The following is a 24,161-nucleotide window of genomic DNA, read 5'->3' as shown; positions in this document are numbered from 1 at the left end:
TTTTGCACTTTACATGAAAAAATCAGCTAGATGGCTATGTTTTTTCTTTATTTATTTATAATAATATTTATTATTTATTTATAATAATATCTATTTTTTCTCTTAAGAAATTTATTTAGTCAGAACATATGTAAATGAAAAAATTAATTTAAGTGAGTTATAGAAAAGAAACTAAAAAAAATTATTGTTTGAAGTCTTTTTTACTTTCAAGTCTGGGCAATTTCGCACGGCTCTCTAATGTCGTCGCCATAACACCATCTACATTTTCCAGTATAACCCGTTTGGAAACGCTAGCTAGCAATTGAACATGTCGTTTCGTTCCTTGTATGTGTGATGGAATTTTTGGATCATTAAACGGTGGATCATCTTGATTTAAATATTCTTTCAATGTATCGTACGGAATGCTTCGCGTGAATGGTGGTCCAAATACGATATTTATATCATTCAAATTGATAATTTCCGTATAACTTGTGCAATTAAAGTTTATATCTGGTTTTTTATAAACTCTAAGTTCCTTTGGCTCGTCAACATCGGTTCGATAGCGTAGAATTTTCTTGATGGCACAGTCGCGCTTTTCTTTGCTATCATCAAACAACATTGATAACAAGATATTTTCCGAATGCGCATAATATGAATTATCTTTAATTACTTGATTGACAATTTTGGGTAAACAAGGTTCTAGAAATCGTGACCAACCAATGAACTTGAAAAATAATGCACTGCCGTACACGACAGAGCTGTAATACTTGATATTGAAGTACATTGGCACATAACATTTAATTATAAATTCAACCAGAATTCTTAAATTTGCATCTGGATTTTCCATTGTCACATATAATCGCAATAATCTAGCGGCCTTGGTGAGCCACCGAGAATGTACAATTTTCCCCTGTTTGATGTTAGCCAGATCCACCGGAACCACGCCGCGAGAAATTGCATGGGCCATGTCATATAAGTACTTCGAATCGGTGGAAAATTCAATTTTTTCTGGAACAGGGGGCATATTTTGCAACTCAATTTTCGGGAAGCCGTCCACCACCTGAAAATATATAATGATAAAATAATTAAAAATGGTTGACAATTATAATAAATGAGTGATAGCAATAACTTACCGGAAGAGTTTCACAAGTAAAAAATTGTTTCCAGAGATTTTACATACTCTGTAAATTGTTAGGTGTTGTTTCTTCCCTTGATTTGCTCTTGATACTTGTCAAGCAACTTATTCAATTTATTAAATACACTTTTTTTCAGGATTATTTCCATTCTAAGTTTTTCCCAAATTCCAATCAACTTATCTTGTACTTGAATAGTGAATGATTTATGGGAAAACTTTTTTTGTTCTGTTTTAGCATGTTCGCTTAAGTAAAAATAATATCTCAAGATATCCAGATGGGTTGGTAAATTAAGATCAGTTAAATCAGTAGACACACCAAAAACAGTAACATCATGCTTGGATATATGACTCATTGGGTTTTCGATAGTAGTTGATGTAGTTGCTTCATCTTGCGGTGTAGAGGATGGTGGATTCATTGTAAACTTTTTGATTTGGAATGGTCACTTCACTTATTATTTTTTTTATTGAAATATTTTTTTATCTGAAATTAGCACTTCACACTTTGAGTTCTTCACAACGACTTAATGCATTCACAAAAACTGTTGCGTTATATATGGTCTACGAGACGAGGTAATAAGAATGAAATGGTAATTTCAATTCTACCTGCTGTGTCTTGTGGTGGCTTAAAAAAAACAACACAAACAATTTTACGATCTGCAATTGTGTCACAGTGATACCTTCATTTTTTAAAACGGTTGAATAAAAAACCCACACAACTATGTTTACGACATGCAAATGCATCACAGTGATGCCTTGGTCGTAAAAGGGTTGTAAAAACGCTAATTTCTAATAATTTTTTTTAATTTCTTTTCTATTACTAAGTTAAATTAATTTTTTCATTTACATATGTTCCGACTAAGTAAATTTCTAAAGAGAAAAATAAACTCCAAAAAGAAAAAACATAGGCATTTCGCTGATTTTTTCATGTAAAGTGCAAAACCGGCGATTTTTTTGAAATGTTTGTATGGTGAACCCCCAGGGGGGTTCCAGGGGGTGTGCCACTGGCATCGGTGGCTCGGGCCTCCAAAGTTAGTGGGGGTCGGTCATACATTTGGACTCGATTGGAGCACTCTAAATGGGTCAAAGTGGGATTTTTCAAAATTTGCCCCTACCCAAAAGTTCGACCCAAATTGGGGGACATCAGAATTCGTTGTAGAGGTATGGTTCCTTCGGCAAAGTTTCTTATTTTGATCCCTAGAATATGATTTTTACAGAGCAATGGGCGATTTTTTTGCCTCCCCACAAATCGACCCGGTGGTTACTCAAAAACTAAACACTTTATTTGAATTTACTCTTATTCATGGTCTTACAATATCAGCTTATATTCTAATTTCACCATATTGTGAAATACATTGGCCTGGAAACAAGGATATAATTTTCTTTTTGATGGAAAATTCCATCAAGACATTAGTTAAGCTACATCTGAATAGATGCGCCAATATTTGATCAAGTAAACAAAGCAGGATACTTTGAATTCTTAAAACAACAAGTATGAATCATAGTACAATTTTTGAGTAATTTGAATCAGTGATCAAATTGTTTAATAAATGCAGCTGTAATAACAAAAAGGCGAACTTGTGTTTATTTAAGATGCGATTTCAGTTCGCAGCATGAAAAGATCAATTTTGTTTTGGTAAGGCTTGTATGTGGGGCTGCCGGTTTAAACAGCAATATATCGGCACTCTGATGTTTGGGAATGTACCTAGCTTTTGTAGCAATATAGGAGTATTACATACATATATGGCTTATTTAAAAAATTTATAATTTCAAATTTAAATTGTTCGTTAGTTGATTCAATATATTCTAAAATTTCAAAATTGTTTACGTTGTTATGTTTTAAATAATCCCATATTTTTGTTTCAACATTAACATAAGTTTTGGTATTAATTATTGTTTGATTTTCGAAAGTAATTAACTATGTTGTTTGATTCTGAACATAATTTTCGCCTAAAACAAAAATAACCCTGTTTAATTATTTCAATTTTGTTCCTTAATTTTCTTACATTTTCCTTGTTTTTCATTTAAAAGCTGCGATAAACATGTGATTTCTTTGTTTATTTTAAAATAAGGATTTGTAATTTCCATCTTACAATCTTGTACATTAAAAACCCATTATTACAATTTACTATATTTTTATCTATTATGAGCATAACATCTATCTGTGCTGTAGCTCTAGCTTCATAATACTTACAAGTAATTTTTATTTTCGGATATTTTATATATAGCATAATTATATCTGTTTTTTGAACTATTTTGAATTTAATTATTTATTTATTTAAGTCAATGGTTTACAAACCTTTCAGACTAAGAAATAATATATAAAAATGTATGAATAGTAAAAGCATAGTATTTGTTTGAATTCGTTACGATTAGCAAATATATCTAAATTTATTTCTCTATATAGCAAGTTAAATTGAGTTAATAGTCTGATAATAGGTTCATTCTTAGCATACTTTGTTTTGCAAACGTCAACTGCAAAAAAATCATTATGACGCAGACATCGTGTTGGTTTTATGCATTGTAATAAATAAGGACAGTCGATAGCTCCTACTACTAAACCGTAAATAAATCTTCTACTGGCAAGAGTATGAAACTAATCAATTTGAAACGAGAAACATAAGATGGAATAGGTAAATCGAACCTAATACCGGACAAGGGGGATTTAAAAAATTTGTTTGAACCCTATACCAATACCAATAGAATTGAGTATGTACTTCATAAAACGGATTTCATATGATAGAAGCATATTCCAATTTAGATCTTACAAAAGTATTATAAAGCAATTTTTTTGTGTATGGATCCTTAAATTCAGAGCTATTGCGCCGAATAAACCCTAACGAGGAATACGCCTTAGGTATGACATAATTCAAATGTTCAGTAAATGTAAAATTTGTGTCAAATACAACACCAAGGTCTTTGATTTTTGGATCTAAGGACAGTATCAGAAATAGAATACGAAGACTGAAGTGGTGACCTTATTTTACAAAAGGTAACTGAGCAACATTTATCAATATTAATAAATAGTTTATTACGAAGGCGCCATTCTTGAAATTTTTTTTAATTCAAACTTTAATGTTTCAAAATCAGAGCGAGTTCTTATCTTTTTGAATATCTTTAAGTCATCATCATAAAATAGATGTTCACACGCTGGAAACCACTTTGAACAATCATTGATGAAAATAACAAAAAATAGAAGACCAAGAATACTTCCTTTAAGAACTCCAGAGGTTGCTCTATATAAAAATGATTTTACATCACCAACTACCAAAAATTAACTCTGTGTGTTAGATATGATTTTACCCAGGCTAAAAATATGAGTGAAATCCAAATAACTGTAGTGTGTGAATTAATAAGGTATGAGATACTCTATCAAATGCTTTAGATATATCCGTATAGATGGAATCGACTTGCAAACCATCTGCAAACGCCGAGATGCAGTAATTGGAAAAAAACAGTAAGATTAGTAACTGTAGAGCGACCTAGTATAAAACCATGTTGGGACAGCGCTGTGTATGGTTTGATAGCAAATGAAAGCTTTGAGCTAATGATCTTTTCAAACAATTTGGTAGTATTAGTTATTTTAGAAATTGGTCTATAGTTCGATGCATCATTTTTACTTCCAGATTTAAAAACTGGAATTACCGATGTAACTTTCCACTCATCCAAAACGTTACCTGATCTAAGGGACAAATTAAATAAGAATAGTATTGGTTCCACCAAAGATGAAATGCATTGCTTGAGAAAGAATGCAGATAATTGATGCACATCTACTTGCTTAGAACACTTTAGAATTTGTATGGCGTCGATGATGTCCTCCTCCGTTAACACTAAAGAACCAAAGTCTAGCGAAGATGGAATAAACTGTACACTGGAGACATCATCCGGTATGCCGCCATCAACAAAACGCATATTACTGAAGTCCGGTCTTTTTTTGAAAAATAACTCATATGGAGTCTTTAACTCCGAAGCCAGGGTCGTATTTTTAATATAAGCTGCAGCTTTTACTCTTTCTGAACAAAACTTGACATTTACGTTTGCCTTCACAAGAGACACCTTGCCATATCAATAAGCGCTCGATTCGTACGCTCAGCTGTTCCATTTAGCTAATGGACATAAGGGGGGCACGGATCTAGCAAAATCCCCTTTTATCTGAAAAAGTTACGAACGTTTTCATTTACATATTCTTTCCCGTTATCTATCCGAATTCTTTTGACCTTTTTATCGCTTAAATTTTCGACTTCATTTACATATTCCTCTAGACAACTAAAAACTTGATCTTTTGATTTTATGCAGTGGACTTTCGTTAACTTGCTATATTCATCAATAAATGTGACGAAGTATTTTTCTTTGTTTGTGGACCATTCGCATCCGTGTGTATGATTTCTAATACGTCATTAGCTTTCTCTTTATTATTTTTAAACGGTATATTGTGCATTTTATTCTCTATACCAATAGAGCATTTTACGGAATCATTGTCAAATTTGCTAGGCAATCCATAAACCAAGTTTTTGGTGCTTAGGATATTCAAGTATTTAAAATTAGTATGACACAGAATTCTATGACACTTGATTTTTTGATCCATTTCGGACTCAAAATTTTTAACGGCAACATTAGCGTTTATATCTTTTTCGTTCAAAATCACTTTACCTTTAATTTCATACAAACTGTTTTCAGATTTATTAGCTATGGCTACTAGTTTTCGAGCAAATTTGAATATATTTACACCTGCCGTTAATGTTATCTAATCTTATTATTTTCGCTTATCTTACCATAGCTTAATAAGTTAGCTCGCATAGCCTTAACAAAATATACATCACTTATGATAGTTGTTTCAATTTTATAATATACTGTAAAGCTTACTAATATTTCACCGACTTTCGTTGCTTGCATTGGAGTTCCATCACCCAAAGTTACGACCGCGGAATTTTTCAAATTTTCAAACTCATAAAAGAATGTGTCATTATTTACAATGTGTTTGGAACATCCACTGTCAAGCAAGGAAGTAATATTATTCTGTTCACTATTCTTTGAAGTTACATTGTTTTTAGTGTTTGGCAAGTTCATACCTGCTACAAAAATATTACTGCAGTTACCATATTTATTGCTTCCGTTTTCGTTTCTTTTTCCCACATAATGACCTTGACCACGACCTCTGGTACGGAATTTTCTACGATAAATACGCCATATACCTTGTCCGCCGTTAGACGATGAATTGTTGTTGTTTGACTTCTTACAGTTTGCTTGCAGATGACCGACTTCACCGCAGTTGTAGCACTTTCTTGACTCCTTATATTTTACCGCAAAAACGTTTGATTTCTGATTATCGTCCTCATGCGATAATAAGCTTTTAGTTTCAATTGCTTTTAATTTAAATTTACTTTTTATATATTCCACCGTTCGTTCTCTGGTACTAGACCGATAATTTCCCCGATATGACTGTACTCCCTCTGTAGGGCTTTTAGCATATAATTTAATTTTTCAAGTTCGGTTAGAGTGCCCGGCCGCTTTAAGACAGTTTGCTGCCTTTTCAAAATCATCAAAAAAACTTGTAAGATAGCTGTAGTTTGACAGTTTTATATTTTTTAAATCGCTTCTACAAATAATTTGGAGTGCCGTTAATTTCGTTTCGCCGACTCAAGTTCGCTAATATATTCTAATTCCGGATTGATATCGCGCTGTAAATGTAACTGATTGCGTTATTTTCCCAGTCGTTCCATACTTTATCTGTATCTGCTTCACTCTTCTCTCTTTTTATGACGGCATCGCATCCTTTGAATTCGAGAAAAATTGTTTACCTCTTTTTCCAATTGCTGTACTCGGCTCCATTGAAAATTGGTATGATCATTTCATCACGCTTAAAGTTCGCTATTTTGTCAACCTCCAATAACACAAACAACAATAGCACTCAGCTTTGATTTGGTACCACGTTTTCTTGAAAACTTCCTTCAGAGCAGCCTTTTGACCACACCGATTTTTATTTCTTTTAAATTGAATAACGTGGTATATAAAACGATTTGTGTTGCGCAGCTTTTTGCACGCGAATATATGATACATATGTATAATTTTCAACACCTTTTTCATTTGCAACGCTTCACCACCTACAATGTCCAACCATGCTCTGCTACAACGTTAAATAAATGGACTTGGTGTTGAATAGAAAACTTTATTTGTTTCTAATAATATTGGCGCGTGAATTGATGACTATATCGATGCTCGGTTTACATAAGAAGGAAAGAAAAATGTGTGCAAAGAAATAGAGATGCATATCTGTCGATATGCGTATGCATAAATAATCGATATGTCTTCTATCCTTTTTCAATGATTGGTGATAAAACGTACCATCTGCAATGTTAGGGTGTCATAAGGCTCCATTACTGATACTTAGCATAGACTTGACTTGGCGTAAGCTTGACAACTTAGCCACGATTATACTACACTTAGCGCATACAATCTGGCATCATAATCAATAAATGTCAATTTGTATGACAAAATGTCAAAATGAAATGGAAACAAACAAATGGCATCTCAAAATATAAACCGTCACTTAGAACTTACATAGAAAATCAAAATTCAACAGACTTCTAAGTCAAGTTAAGTGTTGATAAGTTTTGAGTAATCAGTAACATGCAATGTTCATTTAACAGTACTGTAAGTGACAATTCTCAAGTCAAGTCTATGCTAAGTATCAGTAATGGAGCCTATACATACTCAACAACTGTATTAGCCGTTTCGGTAGTCAATGTTTGCAGGGAATATACTCATGCAAAATATTATTCCTTGCTCTCTGAAATGTGCTTGGGGCATTTTTTAATCCGAATGGCATTCTCAGATATTCATATTTTCTATTATTTACCGAAAACGCTATTTTTTCCATAACTTCCTCTTTCATTAGTATCTGATGAAATCCAGACTTCAAATCGATTGCTGAAAAATATCTTGACGACCCTAAATTAAAAAAGTAAACCTCAGGATTTGGTGGCAGCGCATACCTTTCAGATAGAGTTATTTCATTTAGTTTTTATAATCTATGAGCATCCTTAATTTAGGACTTCCCTTTTTAGGAACAACCCAAACAGGTGAATTGTATGGGCTGTTACTATGCCTTATTATATTTTTTTCTACTAAACCCTTAATTTCCACATTATCGAACCTATTTTCAGATATAGAATATGAATATTGTTTTGACCATATTGGCTTGTCATACTCAGTTCTCATTTCTGCTTCAACATCAATTTTTTTTTTTTTCAAATTTTAAATTATTTATTCCCAATAAGTTATTGGTAAAAACTTCAGGGATTTCTTTCTCCGCAGTAACTTTTTAAAAATTTTTGGTATTGTTATGATATCCATTGACTGGGTGTGCGATAGGCACATTCACGGACAAAAGAGCAGCAGTGCTTGTGGCAAGGTGCAATGACCACGGTGTGTGCACTGGCGTTTAGGCCCGGAGCTTCAGCTTCGTGGATTCTTTTACGCGATCACTGCACAGCACTGCTCTCCCAAGTCAATGTTCACACAGGATAATTTATTTTGCACACTGGGATTTCAAGCAAAAAACAGGATAATAAAAAAAAAATAATTAAATAAAACCCATTATCGCATTTGCATGTCACATTTCAGCAATGTGACACCCTATACTTACCCTTCACGCCTGGCAGCTCGTTGTTGCAACATTCGTCGTGTTTTGTCCAATTTTCTAAATATTCAAAAGCGGCTTTATAAAAATTGTTTACATCCAAGTAAAACTTCTTTTTAATTTCCGAATCGTTTCTAGACAATTTGTTTAAATTTGACTGACCAATTAATGGCAAAAAATTACATTCACATCGTCGTTTTAGCTTATCTTCGGTAGTCAATGCAACATTTGGTGGCTGCCTCTATACCCGCCCTACCATTGGCCTCTTAGATGTGATTGAGGCCCCGATACACTACCACTAACTCACCATGACTCAAACCAAATTAAAGCAAATCAGTTAGACATTATTTGAATTATTATTTCAGAAGTTCAATCCATTACAATTTTTACAATCTGAGGTTTTGCTAAGTCTAGTTAACATAAACTAATAAACCAAAATAACAAACTCCGTTTGAGTTTAAAAAAATAATTATTGGGGAAAAATATATAAATACATTGGTCGAACTATAATTAGTCTCCACACACGTATTAACTCATATATCTTTGAATTCAAAAATTAACTTTGATATACATATGTATGTAAATATGTACATGCGCTATTAGGTACGCATATACAAAAAAAAAAAGTATTGCAACAAAAAGATATTTAATTGAAAGGACAACTAAATCCAATATATTTGTATAGCAACGTACGTATGTGCATACATATGTATGTACATGTATATCAGTATATTGATGTATACAAAAATAGGAAAATTGTTAACAAACCTAATATGTAAAATAAGTGAGTATGCTTTGTTTATATACATGTGTAATTAAATTCATTTCATGAGTATAAAGCATTCCTACCTAGCTTAGAAGGCCTTCTTGCTCGGAAATGGATTTTCATTTCTTAATTCAAAATCATAGTAATTTCTAAGGCAACTAACAAACTATAATGGTATTAATTTTACCATAGAAAAATTACATCATAATGTTGCCAAACCGCAATTGATGCCAACCATGTGAAGAAATGTAAAAATATTTCAAGTACTCACAATATGAGAAAAATTATGTATAACGAAGGTTTGCTTTGAACATCATGCAAAACTTCTAAGAGCGCCATACCTAAGCTGGCCAGAATTTTTTGGAGAAAAAGGAGGACAAATGTACTAAAAACATAAAAATTGCTAAGACGGGCAAAATTTTTGGCAAAAAAGGACAAATTTTCCACATAAAAAAATACAAATTATTTTTTCATTTATTTATTTAGAAACATATAAAATACGAAAATGAACACTGTTTTAAACAAAAACAAAAACAATTCACAGTTTATATAACTAAAAACAGGTAAATAGCGACAAGCGAATTTTAAAAAATTCTAAGTTAGTCAATGTTGATATACATACATACGTACATATTTCAAGGTACTGAATATAGATTTTTCCATATTTTTGCTTTTAATGGCTAGTACAAATAAAAAATGAGATCAAAATTTGGCATTTGAATGAATTTTCTTCAATAAACCATCATTATTTTTTAATAAGTTATAAAACAACATACAATCTAAATCAATATTTCATTTAACAATTATAATTGCTGCTAAAGTCTTCACATCAAGTCTTGACTTTTCACTAGTCCATATATCATTAGATATTGAAAATATTCTTTCAACATTTGCGTTTGTACCCGGTAAACATAGAGCGATTTCTATTATTATTTTTACGTTATTAAAAGGAATCTGGTGTTTTGTAAAAAAGTTGAATATATGGATCCATTTTTTATCAATCTCTACATATTCTATTTCATTTAATATATTATTGCTCAACATATTATTAATTCTGCCTACCTCATCAAACAGCAAGTTATCATCAATAACAATACCTAGTTTGTTTTTACAAAAGATTTCAATACATGCTCTCATTCGATTTCATTTTTTAACAAAACCCATTCAAACAAAAATGAGTAATCGTCGTGATTTGTCCAATTTTCTAAATATTCAAAAGCGGCTTTATAAAAATTGTTTACATCCAAGTAAAACTTCTTTTTAATTTCCGAATCGTTTCTAGACAATTTGTTTAAATTTTACTGAACAATTAATAGCAAAAATGTTACATTCACATCGTCGTTTTAGCTGATCTTTCAAAGTGTTACAGTGAAAACTTACTTCAGTTGCTGTTATGTTTTCCCTTTCAATCTTTTTTATTAATGAGTGAAACATGGTGGCCTGACTATGGAGTAATAACAAAATTGTTTCAGCACATTCATTTAACAAGAATTTTTTTAGATTAAGAGGACATTTTTCCAAACTTAGAAAATGTGATTTCAATGGTTCAAATAATTTCAGCACTCTTTCAATTGCTGGGGTTAGCGCCAGCCACCTGGTTTTTGAATAACCTAACAACTTTTTGTATTCTACTGAGCCGTCCTCACAAAAACCCTTCAGCGAAGTCCCCCTAACCGTAAACCGTTCAAAATGTAAATATATTTGTACTATGATGATTTCAACATCAATACTCACTAAACTAGAAGCATTATTTAAAGCATTTGAAAAAATATGTGCATTGCACCCTATTCCAAGGAGTGTTTTTTTACACAAAGACATTAATTTTTATGGACATTGTTAATACCATTACGATTGACGTCTCCTTCTCAATGCGAGGTGGTATTGTGAGCATCTTCGAAGCTTGCATATAATAATTTAGTGTACATTGAAGATAAGAGTTAGTCGAATAAAATATTAGCTGACACACTAGAAAACGAGGACAAGGAGGACAATTTTGTCAAAAAGGAGGACAAAATTGGACAAGAATTTTTCGGAGGACAATCCTCCTAAAAGGAGGACGTCTGGTCAGCTTAGCCATACCGCTCTCTCGAACATGTCCATTTTCCCTACATATGCTTGATCGTGTACTTGTTCGAGACCACTGTACAACAAAACCAAGTAAAATACAATATGTTGCGATTTGGGAACTATACTTTGGTAGGTAATTAAATTTGACCAACTTTTCTAAGTTGGCCAATTCTAGTTACAGTGGTCTTTAAAATAAAAGGGCCTAAGTTTTAAAAAGCTTTTCTTTAAGCCTATTTGCTTATATTGACTATATTAATCATTTGATTTATCCTTTCTAACAATCAATTCATAAACATTTTCTTATATGTTTGCAAAATTTTATATACACATATAATTTTATGTTCCTAAACCTAAACTAAAGAAGAAGGTGAACTTGCTTCTTCGGGTTCGAGTTGGGACTCTCTTTAATAGATTAACATTATTAATATTTTATGTATAACATTCAATAATCTACATTTTTAATTTCTGGTCAAATTTTAAATTTGTAAATTCCAATAAAAATTTCAATATAGTTAAGAAGTTAGGTTTTTGAACATTCCAACGATGAGGAAAACTGGTCAAATATGCAATTTCGTTGTTCTGGCTAGTTGAAAATGCGGTCTATTGGATCATCAGCAACTGGTGAATATTTTTGGATTTTAAAAAGATTTCCGCCGTGGAAGCGGGATTCGGGGTGAAGTAAAAAAGGGAGAAGCAAAATAAATGCTTGCATGTGAATTTGCGGAAAGTTGTGGTGTTTCTTTCTTGAAAGAATCTGCGGAAGAAAATGATTTAAAACTATTTACACCACATACAGATATAAAAGGGAAAGGGACATAAGGTTTACTCTATTAAAAATGTGCACACTTACCATGCATGTAGATTTACGCCTGCTTAGAGAATTTTGCCCAAAATATGTATGTTGACTGGATGCAAATTGCTTATTTAGAAATTATATTAAATCGGCGCGTATATGAAGGATTATACGAGGGAATTTGTAGTTAAATCACAAAACAGTTTATTGTGTTCTCATTTATTTAGATTTAACTATGTAGCACTATCATGCTGTATTCTGATAGGGAATTATATTTATCAGTAAATCTTTTTGAGTGCTTTATTAATTAAACCACTACACTTGAACTTTGGTAATATAGAAAAAACTTCACAATTTTACCGAGACTACTTAACGCTTGCAAATTGTACCCGGACCAGTGACGATGTTGACGATGCGGAAACTCCATAGGAAAAGAAAGATAATTCTTTTCGGAAGTAGATTTAGGCCCGCAAGCTGCCAAGGTGGGTCGATAAGTCTGTTCAAAAACATATGTTTTTGACATCTGTTTTGTTGAGCAATATTCTTAAGTAGGGACAGTGGTGGCTAAATAAACGCATACAAAAAAACTGAGAGCAGCAGGAAGTAAAAGATGAAATTATAAAAAAAAATAGTTGCTGGCTTGTACTACGGTACAGTATGTCTCATCAGTTTGCGTTGTAGAACCTTTTTGTTCCACAATATATTTTTTATTTGAGTTGCCAGATTTATCATCTGCTGACGTTGTAGAACCTTTTTGTTCCACACTATATTTTTTATTTGAGTAGCCGGAAATATCCTCGGCTGCCGCCTTAAGACTCAATTAAGGTTGTCGTGTCTACTACTCTAACAATATTCGCAACCCAAAAAAATGTTGGTACTTAATTAATGTTCGTAATAAATATATTAAATATATTACAATAAATTATCGTAATACTATCTATTATTTTAGGTGTAGTTACACTTAACTTACGGTCAGCTTGTTGTTGGTGTTGTTTGGCCTCCTTTGTTTTTGTGAGTTGAATCGCTTCATGTCCCATGTTGGCAACGTCCCGGCGCGACATGCAATAGCCCTATTTCATTTGGTTTTTTGTTAACTTATAATTTTTGTTGTTGTTTTGTTTTTTGACGATTTTTTATTATTTCCTTTTTTAAAATACTTGAGTTTTTTTTTATTTGTAATTCACTCTTATTTATAGGATTACAATAATTGCTTACATTCAAATTTCACCATATTGTGAAATACCAATGTAAAGCCTTGAAATATCTTGCCCTTGAAATGGTTTGACCATGAAATAAAGAAATCAATTTCTTTTTGATGGAAAATTCCAGCTGTAAACACCTTCTGCATATTGACTAATGAATCAACGCAAAGATTATTGCCGATGTTGATACCAAACACGAACTATCCTTTATATCCCTACTACGCCACCTACTAGTTACATGATTTCCGAATTCGTATTAGTCAAAAGGCAGCTAAGAACGACAAACAAGATCGCGAAATAATTTCGCAAATTCATATTAGTTTAAGACTTTTTGGATCGCTTCTTAAGTAAGCCAAGATCAATTTTGTGGACGCTATTTATACACAATTGGGTCGTGTGAATGAAAAATAAGCGAAAACATGTCCTCCTAGATTTCAGGATTTTGAACAATAAAAACTATACATAGTTTATCCCGAAATTCATAGTGCGAATTTGTGAAATACTTATCTTTTTTATAACCACCTTATGCGTAGTGATTGATGAACCAACGCAAAAATTATTGTTGGTATAATGTATTTTTACCAAATACGAACTATCCTTTATACCCGTACTTACTATGCGTAAGTTCATTTTAGTTTAAGAAATCTGGCACCGCTTAAGTACACCAAGCAGTGGTTATATTCTTTTGAGACAGTTTACAAATTATTTATATTCCAATTTAAATCGTATATTTTGTTTTACAAAACATTTAAAAACATTATCATAAAACTTATTTTGTTTCGTTGATTTTCCGACAGGGTGGATAAATGATGTATATTGGAACGATTTTCCGTCATCCCTTGTCAAATTTGGTTTCGATACAACCCGGTTTCGGCGTTGTGCCATCATCAGTGTCGATTTTCGTTCTCGGTTTATCTCGAAACCAAATTTGAAAAGGGATGGCGGAAAATCGTTCCAATATACATCATTATCATAAAAATTATTTGAGCGTTTAATCGTCACAACTAATTCCTTTTCGATAGCTATCATTGAAAGCTCTGAAGACGTTCTTGTCCTTGAGTATTTCTTAGATATGTGTGAATTCTTTTTAAAGCTGAAAGGGATCGCTCTATTGAACAGCTGGTTGCTGGAATGGTTATTATGAGGAGTGCCTATTTTAATAATTCAGAAAACACATATTGGAGACAATTTTCATTTATAAAATCAATTAGTTGAAAGGGAGCGTAATCCCTCAACTCCGTTGAAGAATACAATAATATTAGCTGAGCTTTTAACACATTTTCGTCAAAATATTCCGAATAATATTCTTCAAGACATAGTAGCTCATTTTGTGGAAAAAATCGAATTATATTTGTGGAAAAGCCTGTTATCTAATAGTTTCAAAATCCTTAGCTTAAAAATTTCTGAATACCTCTCATTTATTGTATATTATTTGTATAAATATCCTTTTTAACTCTGTTTTAGGACAGGTTGTGTTTCTTTTCAGTCGCAGAGCTGTGTTGTTTAGACATGAATTATCATAAAAACTATTAAAAAGCGCCTGAAAGTCAGTTCGCAACCAACTTTCAAATTCTTTTATCTGATTTATAATATACTCAACGTCAACTTCGCACTTTTGTATAATATTATACAGAATATCTGTTTTTTTTTTTTTTTTTCAAAAATAGTATGAAATAATTCAAGAACAAAGTTAAACTCAAAAGATGTAAGCGAATTGAAAACATTTCGTGCGTTAAAATTAGTATCCCCATTAACAATACGAGACGAATATGACCACCGTGTTGCAGCGATATGAGGAAGCCGCTTATTACAAAATTTGTTATAGTAATTGGAGCGTTTAGTACTGTTATTAAAAAATGACACCATTGACTGAATAGCGGAGAAAAATGAGCTTACTTCCCTTATCCTATTGCATGACTATGACAAAACTAAATTTAAAATGTGAGCATTGCACCACACTTATATAGCATTTGGAAAATGTTCCTTTACTTTTTTCTGCACCCCGTTCTTCAACCCGGACATTACAGTAGCTCCGTCATAGCTTTGAGCAATCAACTTTTTCACGCAGTCATACTTATCAAGAAGAACCAAAATTACCTTAGTAAGTGCAGTTGCAGTACAATTTTCAGAAGCATCAACAAATCCCATGAACCTGTCATGTACTTTGTTATCAAAAAAGTACCTAAAAATCACTCATAGTTGTTCTCTGTTACTTATGTAGCGAATGAAATGATTTATACGTTCATTTGTACGCTATTATTCTTACCGTTCAGGATGCCCATTTAATAGAAAAATTGTTATTTTATGGTATTTTAGTAATTTTAATAGATATTTAGATTTTATTGATTTAAAGTTTTACAGTTTTCAAGAATTCGATGTTAACCGGTCGCGTACTCGTTTTATACTCCCCAAAATACAATATCTTCGGTTCGACTTTTCAAACTCAGTCGGTAGCGTCGTATTATGTTTCAGAGTTGTAATTTGGTGGTATGCAACAGTATTTCAGAGTACGTATTTTATGCATATTTGGCTTGACAGTAGTTGTATTTTACTTAACGTGACAGCTCGGCCTATCCTGCTCCAAATCGTCCTCGGTTTCGTCGTCGGATTCGAGTTCGGGGCTGTTACGACACCAAGGCTTCATTTTTTCGGAAGCGTATACTGAGCGGAATTTTTTATTTGTTATTTGGTACCCAGGAATATCTTCTAGCAAATAGCGGTCGTTTCTCAGAACTTTACGGACAATGTATGGTCCACGATATTTGGGTTCGAGCTTTTTGGACTCGCCTGTAGAAGATGGCTCATTTTCGATAACAACAAGATCCTCTTCGACGTAAGTTTTTGGAATTTTGTGACGCTTATCGAATTGCTTTTTCCATTTTTCGCGTTCGGAAGATAAATTTACTTCGGCTTGGTTACGTTTTTCCGCGGCGTTTAACTCATGTGGTTCGTCACTTATATCATCATGCACGGCTGCAAGCAATTGATTAGTTACACAGTCGCGAAGTTGAAAATCGAAGACCAGTTCATTAGGGCTGAAGCCTGTTGTAGCATTTTTACGAGAATTAATTGACCATTGCAGATCTCTTAACACGGTATCCCAGTCCTATGGATTTTCGGTCGTCGTTCGTAGAAATTTCAAAATGCTTTGATTTGCTCGTTCAGCTTGCCCATTTGCGCGTGGAGTACGGACTGCAGTTTTATTATGTTTAATATTGTTTTCGGTACAAAATTCTTCAAATGCTTTCGACATAAATGACGTTCCTCTGTCGGTTACTATGTGCGATGGTAGACCAAAATATGATGACTTTTCATTTAAAGCTTTAAGGACGTGGACGGTTTTTGTATCTCGGACAGGTTTAACGACTAGAAATTTGCTGAAGGCGTCAGAAATGGTAAGTACGTAACAATTTCCTCTTTTACTTCGGACAAACGGACCTAAGTGATCCAAATGTATGCGATAGAATGGGACAGGTTTAATGGAGTCGATGTGAAGGCTACCTTCACTTTTCCCAGAACTTTGCGTTTGGTAGCAACATTTCATACATGCTGCTATGTAGCTTTTGACAAACTTTCTCATATTCGGGAACCAGTACGTTTTCTTAATGCGCTCGAGTGTCTTTTCTAGCGCTGTATGCCCAGCCTGATCGTGACAGAACTGAACAATGCGCCATCGTACACCCTTTGGGACTACACATTTTAGACCATCGGATTCCTTACGATAGAGATGGTGATTTCGTAGTTGATAGTCAGTTTTGATAGATTTTTCGTTTGGTGAATTTGTTTTGCCATGCAGAACATTTAAAATATCTCGAAGTTTTTCGTCTTGAATCTGCATCGTCAATAACCAATCGTTGATATCGCAGTAACGTTTAGTATAAAAACAGCTGGGTCGACCTGGTTGTTCGGGCATGCGGCTTAAAGCGTCCACATGTTGCAATCTGCTACCTTGGTGATGTATGCACTCAGTTTTCAGTTCTTTATGCTTCCTTACGTGTGCAATTGCGGAGCAGTCGGTGATAAGACGAAAATGTTTGCCTAATATATAAACACGAAAACGTTCTAAGGTCTCTACAACGGCGAGTACCTCGAGCTCATAGCTATGGTATTTGCTTTCTGTGACAGTAAAATGGCGACTAAAATAACATACTGGGCGCCATTCGTTACCATCGATGGATTGGAGTAATACACCCGCAAGATCAATACTGCATGCATCTGTATGTATTTCATGCTGTGCATTATAATCGTACAAAACAAGGATATGCTCGTTTGTAAGGATATGAATAAGTTTTTCGAAAGAGCTCTGCTGCTCAGGACCCCATGTGAATTTGTCCTGATTAGCTTTATTCAATAATATGGAAATAGGTTTCGATATCATAGCATAGTCCTTCAAAAATTTCCTGAAGAAACCCGTGAGGGCCAAAAAACGTCTTACCTCGGTTATGTTGTTTGGTTGCTTAAAATTTTGAATGGCAGACACTTTATTTTTACCCGGTGTGATTCCCGTTTCATTGATGATGTGTCCAAGATAATCGATTTTCGTTGCCAGGAAGTTACACTTATCGGGACGTAACGTAAGTCCGGCTCCTTTGAGAAGTTGCAAAAATCGTTCTAATCGCAAGAGTCCTTCATTGATTGTTTTGCTTGGAATCACAATATCATCCAAGTACACAAGCACTTCACCAGTTTGCATTTTCGATGCGATTTTATTCATAATAGATTGAAAAACGGCAGGCGCGTTAATGAGACCGAAAGGCATACGGTTAAATTCAAACTGTCCATCTGACGTTACAAACGCGGTGTATCTTTTCGAGGCTTCATCAATTTCGAGAAAAACCGATTTCCCGCTAGTTGTGCGAACTGTTCCTCCATATTCGGCATGGGGAAGGGTTGTTTTTTCGTAATTTTATTAAGGCAACGATAGTCTACGCATAGTCGGTGCTAATTATTTTTCTTGTCTACCAAAACTACCGGAGACGAATATGGCGATTCACTTAATCGAATAATTTCGTTTTCTAATAGCTCGGCTATTATTTTAGATATTATAGGTCGCTTGCAAAAAGGTATCGCATATGGCTTTAACTGAATAGGCGTATCAGTTTTTAAATTAATTTTCATTTTAGAGATACCGCATTTTCCTATATTCGCAATATTTTCCGCAAAAACTCCACGAAACTCACTCATAATGTTTTCGAACTGGTTATTTTGTTTTTCGCTTAACCCGTTTGGAGTATTGATATTACGAATTTGCTCAACACGGCACTGATCATTTTCTATTATAAGGCGTTTGCTATAGCCACATAGTACATCCTTACCGAGGAGTACGTTCTCACAAATAGGGTCATCATTAATAACTAACATATCTACTTCAAGCTGTTGTTCATCAATTTTTAGTAACACATATATATATTTTACGCGTGGAAACATATTCGCCACCACCGAAACCTCTCAACACTGTTACTTCGTTTTTAAGAGTCCCGATGCGGTTTGCAAATGTTTTCCGTATTAGTGTACGCGTGCTACCTGGGTCAACGAATGCACACGTAGCATGACCATTCACATTTATTTGTTTGTATATACCGTCACTTTTATTTTGAACATGTTTTTCCACGACTGGGTTTTCAATATTATTTACGTTAGTTTTGGCAAAACATTCTTCGGTTTTATGGGTCGTACGTTGACACTTTGCACATCTTGGTTTCTTTTGTGGTTCTGGGCAATTTACGGAAAGATGCCCGACCTTACCACAATTATAGCATTTAAAACTTTTTGCTTGTTGTTGTTGTTGTTGTTTAGAATTTGGCAAATTATTATTATTGTTTACATTAAACGATTGAGGCTTAGACACGGTTGAAGATGTTTTCGGCTTATAAGTGTTTTGATATACATCGTTATATACACTGAAACTCATGATATCTTTTAACAAATCTTGACACCGTACGTACTCATTTGATATTTTTCGTTTCAAATCATTATCATTGATACCATTTATTATGTGACGCGAAATATTTGCTTCTGTTAAGCCACCTTTATTACCGAGCGCCAGCATTCTATAAAAATACTCAACCGGCGTTTCTGATTGTTGACGTTTTGTTCGCGAGAGTTTTATGTGCGTATCTGCTTCATTATGCATACACGGAAAATCATTTAAAAATCTATTTACGAACTGTGGCCAATTAACGAATGCGCACTGTAGCGAATCGATCCACAGTTTTGCCGAACCGCGCATTTTTTGTTGAACCGCAAATATTATAGCACTTTCTTGCCAATTATAGGCGTTTTTAAGCATTTCAACTCGTATCACAAATTGCACAGAGTTTAGAGACGTATCGCTTGTTGGGTTGAATTCAGGCAACAACTCGACAATATCTTTTATTTTATACGATGAAGACTGAAAATAGTCGGAACATAATGGAATCGGTACATTATTTCCATAATACATATCATTTCTAATTGGGAACTGTTGTGACGGCGCAGATGGCAAATCAGTCCTCTGCCACTGCGGTACGAAATTTGCATTTGCACTTGTTGTTATCGGGTGCATATTTGCCGTTTGTGTATACACAGCCGAAACGGGAGATGACGAAATTGGTGGTTGAAAATTTTTCACGCGCGGAGTCACTGGCGTATTAACATTTGTTGTCTTTTGCGAATTTATAAAACGATCAATAGTTTTTTCGAGAATTGATATGCGTTGTAACATAGTGACTTCTTCCGTATCACTTTCACTTTCATCATTGAAATGTACTCTTAAACGTTGTACTAGTTGGTTTTTTGTGCCATTCGTGGGCAAACCAGCATCTTTGCATTTTTGCTTTAATTCTTTTAACGTTGGATTTTTAGCTGACATATTCGCTTTTGATCTTTGTTATTGGTTCTAATTAAATTTTTTTTTCGGCTAATACATATATGTATATATTCACGAGTGAGAAGCACAAGACGTATGAACACTCACTGGTACGAGCTAGATAGCTATAGAATCTCGGTAAACGAAAGTTTTTGATATACGCAAAAATGTATTGAAAACGAATATGATAAACGATATTGTAATGAGTGTACGTCAAACTGCAAAACTACAAATTTGAATTTAGTTCGTTGACCAAAACAACAAAACGAATGTCGCCGGAGCCCTAAAATTCCCGTGGAGACTCATAAAATGTTAGGTTATGTAATATATGGTAAAGACGTGCGCCGTGTACTTATTACATTTAATTTACACTTTCATACAACTGAATGCTTAGTTTTTCATAAAATTTTCACACGTATGTAATTGAACAAATTTTATGTGTTCTTTATCGGTTTAAGGCTTAGAAATTCACTCTCACTTCTGAACTGTAGCGAATGAAATGATTTATACGTTCATTTATACGCTATTATTCTTACCGTTCAGGATGTCCATTTAATAGAAAAATTGTTATTTTAGGGTATTTTAGTAATTTTAATAGATATTTAGATTTTATTGATTTAAAGTTTTACAGTTTTCAAGAATTCGATGTTAACCGGTCGCGTACTCGTTTTCTACTCTCCAAAATACAATATCTTCCGTTCGACTTTTCAAACTCAGTCGGTAGCGTCGTATTATGTTTCAGAGTTGTAATTTGGTGGTATGCAACAGTATTTCAGAGTACATATTTTATGCATATTTGGCTTGACAGTAGTTGTATTTTACTTAACGTGACACTTATGTCTGGCGTCTCATCCAGAATTATGGAAACAAAGGAAGTGCCTTTAACCTCAAGCGCGACCCGAGCTTTTATAACATCCGACACACTTTTTATTATGTCGTTTTGTATTCTGTTCGATATATAGCTCGGCCCAGATGTCCCCTTTGCCTCTAAATGCTTTTCTAAAACGGTCATATTTTCCCAATAAATAGAGACACTCCAAAAAATTCCCTTTATTTAAAGACATTTCGGACTCGTCGTGGCCCGTAAAAGGCAGCTCTTGTTGTATTAAATGACACACAATATAAACCAAACGTTGAGAGACACTTCGATTGTGGTCGACCTTTGAATTGTACTTAATAATTTCCTCTGAAAATTGTCGAGACAAAGACGTTTCTATACGCTGTTTTCCAAAATTAAAGAAAGAAATAGTAGAATTGAGATGTTTTTGAGTGTTTTGATGTCTTTTTAAAACATTAGCTAAGTTATTCAAGTCTTCATAGCCAGTCGAATTCCAAATATTTTTATCATTTGATAAAAAAATACAATACCAACAAAATAATTTATTTAAATGAGAGCAACCAGCTATCCAGCGGGTCTTGTATACTGAGCGACTGAAAAACCTTTTTGCAGCTGTAGTTTGTATTCTTCCATTAATATCCGTATACATAAATTGTTGTTGTTTAACAATTTACGCAATGTATTGCAATACTTTTTAAATAAAAGATATAATAAAAAGGTTCGATTAATGAAAAAGAAAATAATTTGTTGGCACTGCTTAGCGTTTTTTTTTAATTCGTAGTTAACAATTTTTAAAAATTTGTACTAATTTTAGAAAAAATTGTGTAATTTCACAATTAGTTTTCCGAAATAGGGAATTTCATAACATGTATCAAAACCCGAAATTTAAAAAAAAGTGTATCAGAAAAGATACATTTGTATCAAAACGACAATTTATTTTTTGCAGAAGTATTTGGTCCCTGTTGACAAAGTGAACTATATTTACAACTAAGTAACTTTAATGAAAAAATTTTGTTTTTAGTTATAGCCGGTGAATAAATTATTATTGCTATTATTTTTTTTTTTTCATTTTGGTAAATTTTTAGCATTAAAAAAGATTATAAAAAGACCTGAAGCAATAAAGCCATATACGTTATCCATAAAATGAAAAAATTTAAAGATTACTTCTGTTCGTAATAAGTTACTATTCAAACAGCGGTCATTACGATTATCGCTTCAATTTTCCACCTGCTCGAAAAATTGAAAAACGACAACGCTGTTCATGAATATCAAATAACGAATATGACCATGAATGCAAAAGCTGGCTTCTTATTCGCATGTAAAATTTTGAAAAAAATAAAAAAGTGATTTGCTGCTTTTATCTACATATGCATATAAAATTCAAATTATGTATGTATGTACATATGTATGTAGGTATAGATCGAGTTGCGTCCTAAACGGATCGACCGATCACAACCAAATTTGCACAACCCACTAGAAGCATTCCAAGGATGGTCATAGGCTAAAATTAATATCGATATATAAACGGGGCGTGGCACCTCCCATGCAAAATGAATATTTGGTACTACATAACTGAAGGTATTCATGCTAGAACATTGAAATTCAGTAAGGAGTCATATGAGGTCAATCCCTAACACCCGCAAGAAAATGTCACCCAGACAGAATTCAGGACAACCGATTTAAAGAATTTAAAATGACACTCGCTTTATTCAATTCAAGTTAACGACTGACTCATTCTTTACATTTCAAGAATAAAAATGAACATTTTAATATATGATAAATTGAGTACACAAGGGAGAATGAACTTTAAATAAAATGAGAATATACAGAGTTGCCAGTAGATATAAAAGGTGTGATGACATCTCGGCCTCTCCTGACAGAAACTCGAGTTAACCATGATAGTCATAATCTTCGGGATCACCATCATCATCAATTTCCGGGAACAATGCACACCACGGCTTCATCTTGTCTGATGTTGCAATCGTACTATACCTTCGCTGCGAATGTTGTATACCCTCCATGTCTTCGACAACATATCGATTAAATCGTAGAACTTTCTTAACCACATATGGTCCCTTATATTTCGGATGCAACTTTCGGGACTCACCGGTACTTGAGGGTGGGGCCTCAATAAGCACTAACGACCCTTCTTCATATGGCGATGGCTTCTTATACCTTGCGTCGAATTTTTCTTTCCATTTGACCCTTGCTGCTTCAATATTCCATATTGCTTCGCTACGTCGCCCTTTCATTTGCAAGTTTTCATCTTCCGATTGTACGGCTGCTAATATTTTGTTTCCACTCAGATCTCGTAGCGGAAAGTCGTAAATTAAATCAATTGGTGCAAATTTCGTAGTTGCATTTACCTTCGTATTTAACGACCACTGTAACATGCGGACATGTACGTCCCAATCTTTCGCATCCTCAGTGGACGTTCGTAAATAATCCAACACCGCTTGATCCACACGTTCTGCCAGACCATTTGATCACGGTGTACGCACTGCTACTTTGATGTGTTGAATATTATTCTCTTGGCAAAAACCAGTAAATGCTGCGGATGTGAACGCAGTCCCGCGATCCGACACTATTCGCTGTGGTAAACCAAAGTAGAGTGTTAATTGGTTCAGTGCATCTACTACAGGCTTTGTTTTCGTCGACCGTGTTGGGCCGACCACCGTATATCTCGTCAATGCATCGACAATCACCAGCACGTATTCATATCCACGTCGACTTTTGATAAATGGACCCAGATGGTCCACATGTAATGTTTGGAATGGTAGCTGCGGTATGTCCATCCAAAATAACTCGCACTATTTGCGCATCGGTTCACGGCTCTAACAGTACTCGATACACGATTTTACAAAACCCTTCACAAAATTTTGAAGCCTCGGGAACCAA

The 24,161-nt window shown here is 33.8% G+C and overlaps 1 protein-coding gene across 22 annotated transcripts in view; it reads left to right on the top strand.

The window, feature by feature from the left end:
- Positions 1-24,161, top strand: part of Mco4 (Multicopper oxidase 4) — an 826,935-nt gene that overhangs the window by 514,355 nt on the left and 288,419 nt on the right. The window lies entirely within an intron of this gene.

The sequence above is a fragment of the Eurosta solidaginis genome, chromosome 1 (genome assembly GCF_040869045.1).
Source record: "Eurosta solidaginis isolate ZX-2024a chromosome 1, ASM4086904v1, whole genome shotgun sequence".
Classification (NCBI taxonomy): Eukaryota; Metazoa; Arthropoda; class Insecta; order Diptera; family Tephritidae; genus Eurosta; species Eurosta solidaginis.
This window is presented reverse-complemented; position numbering and strand designations above follow the sequence as displayed.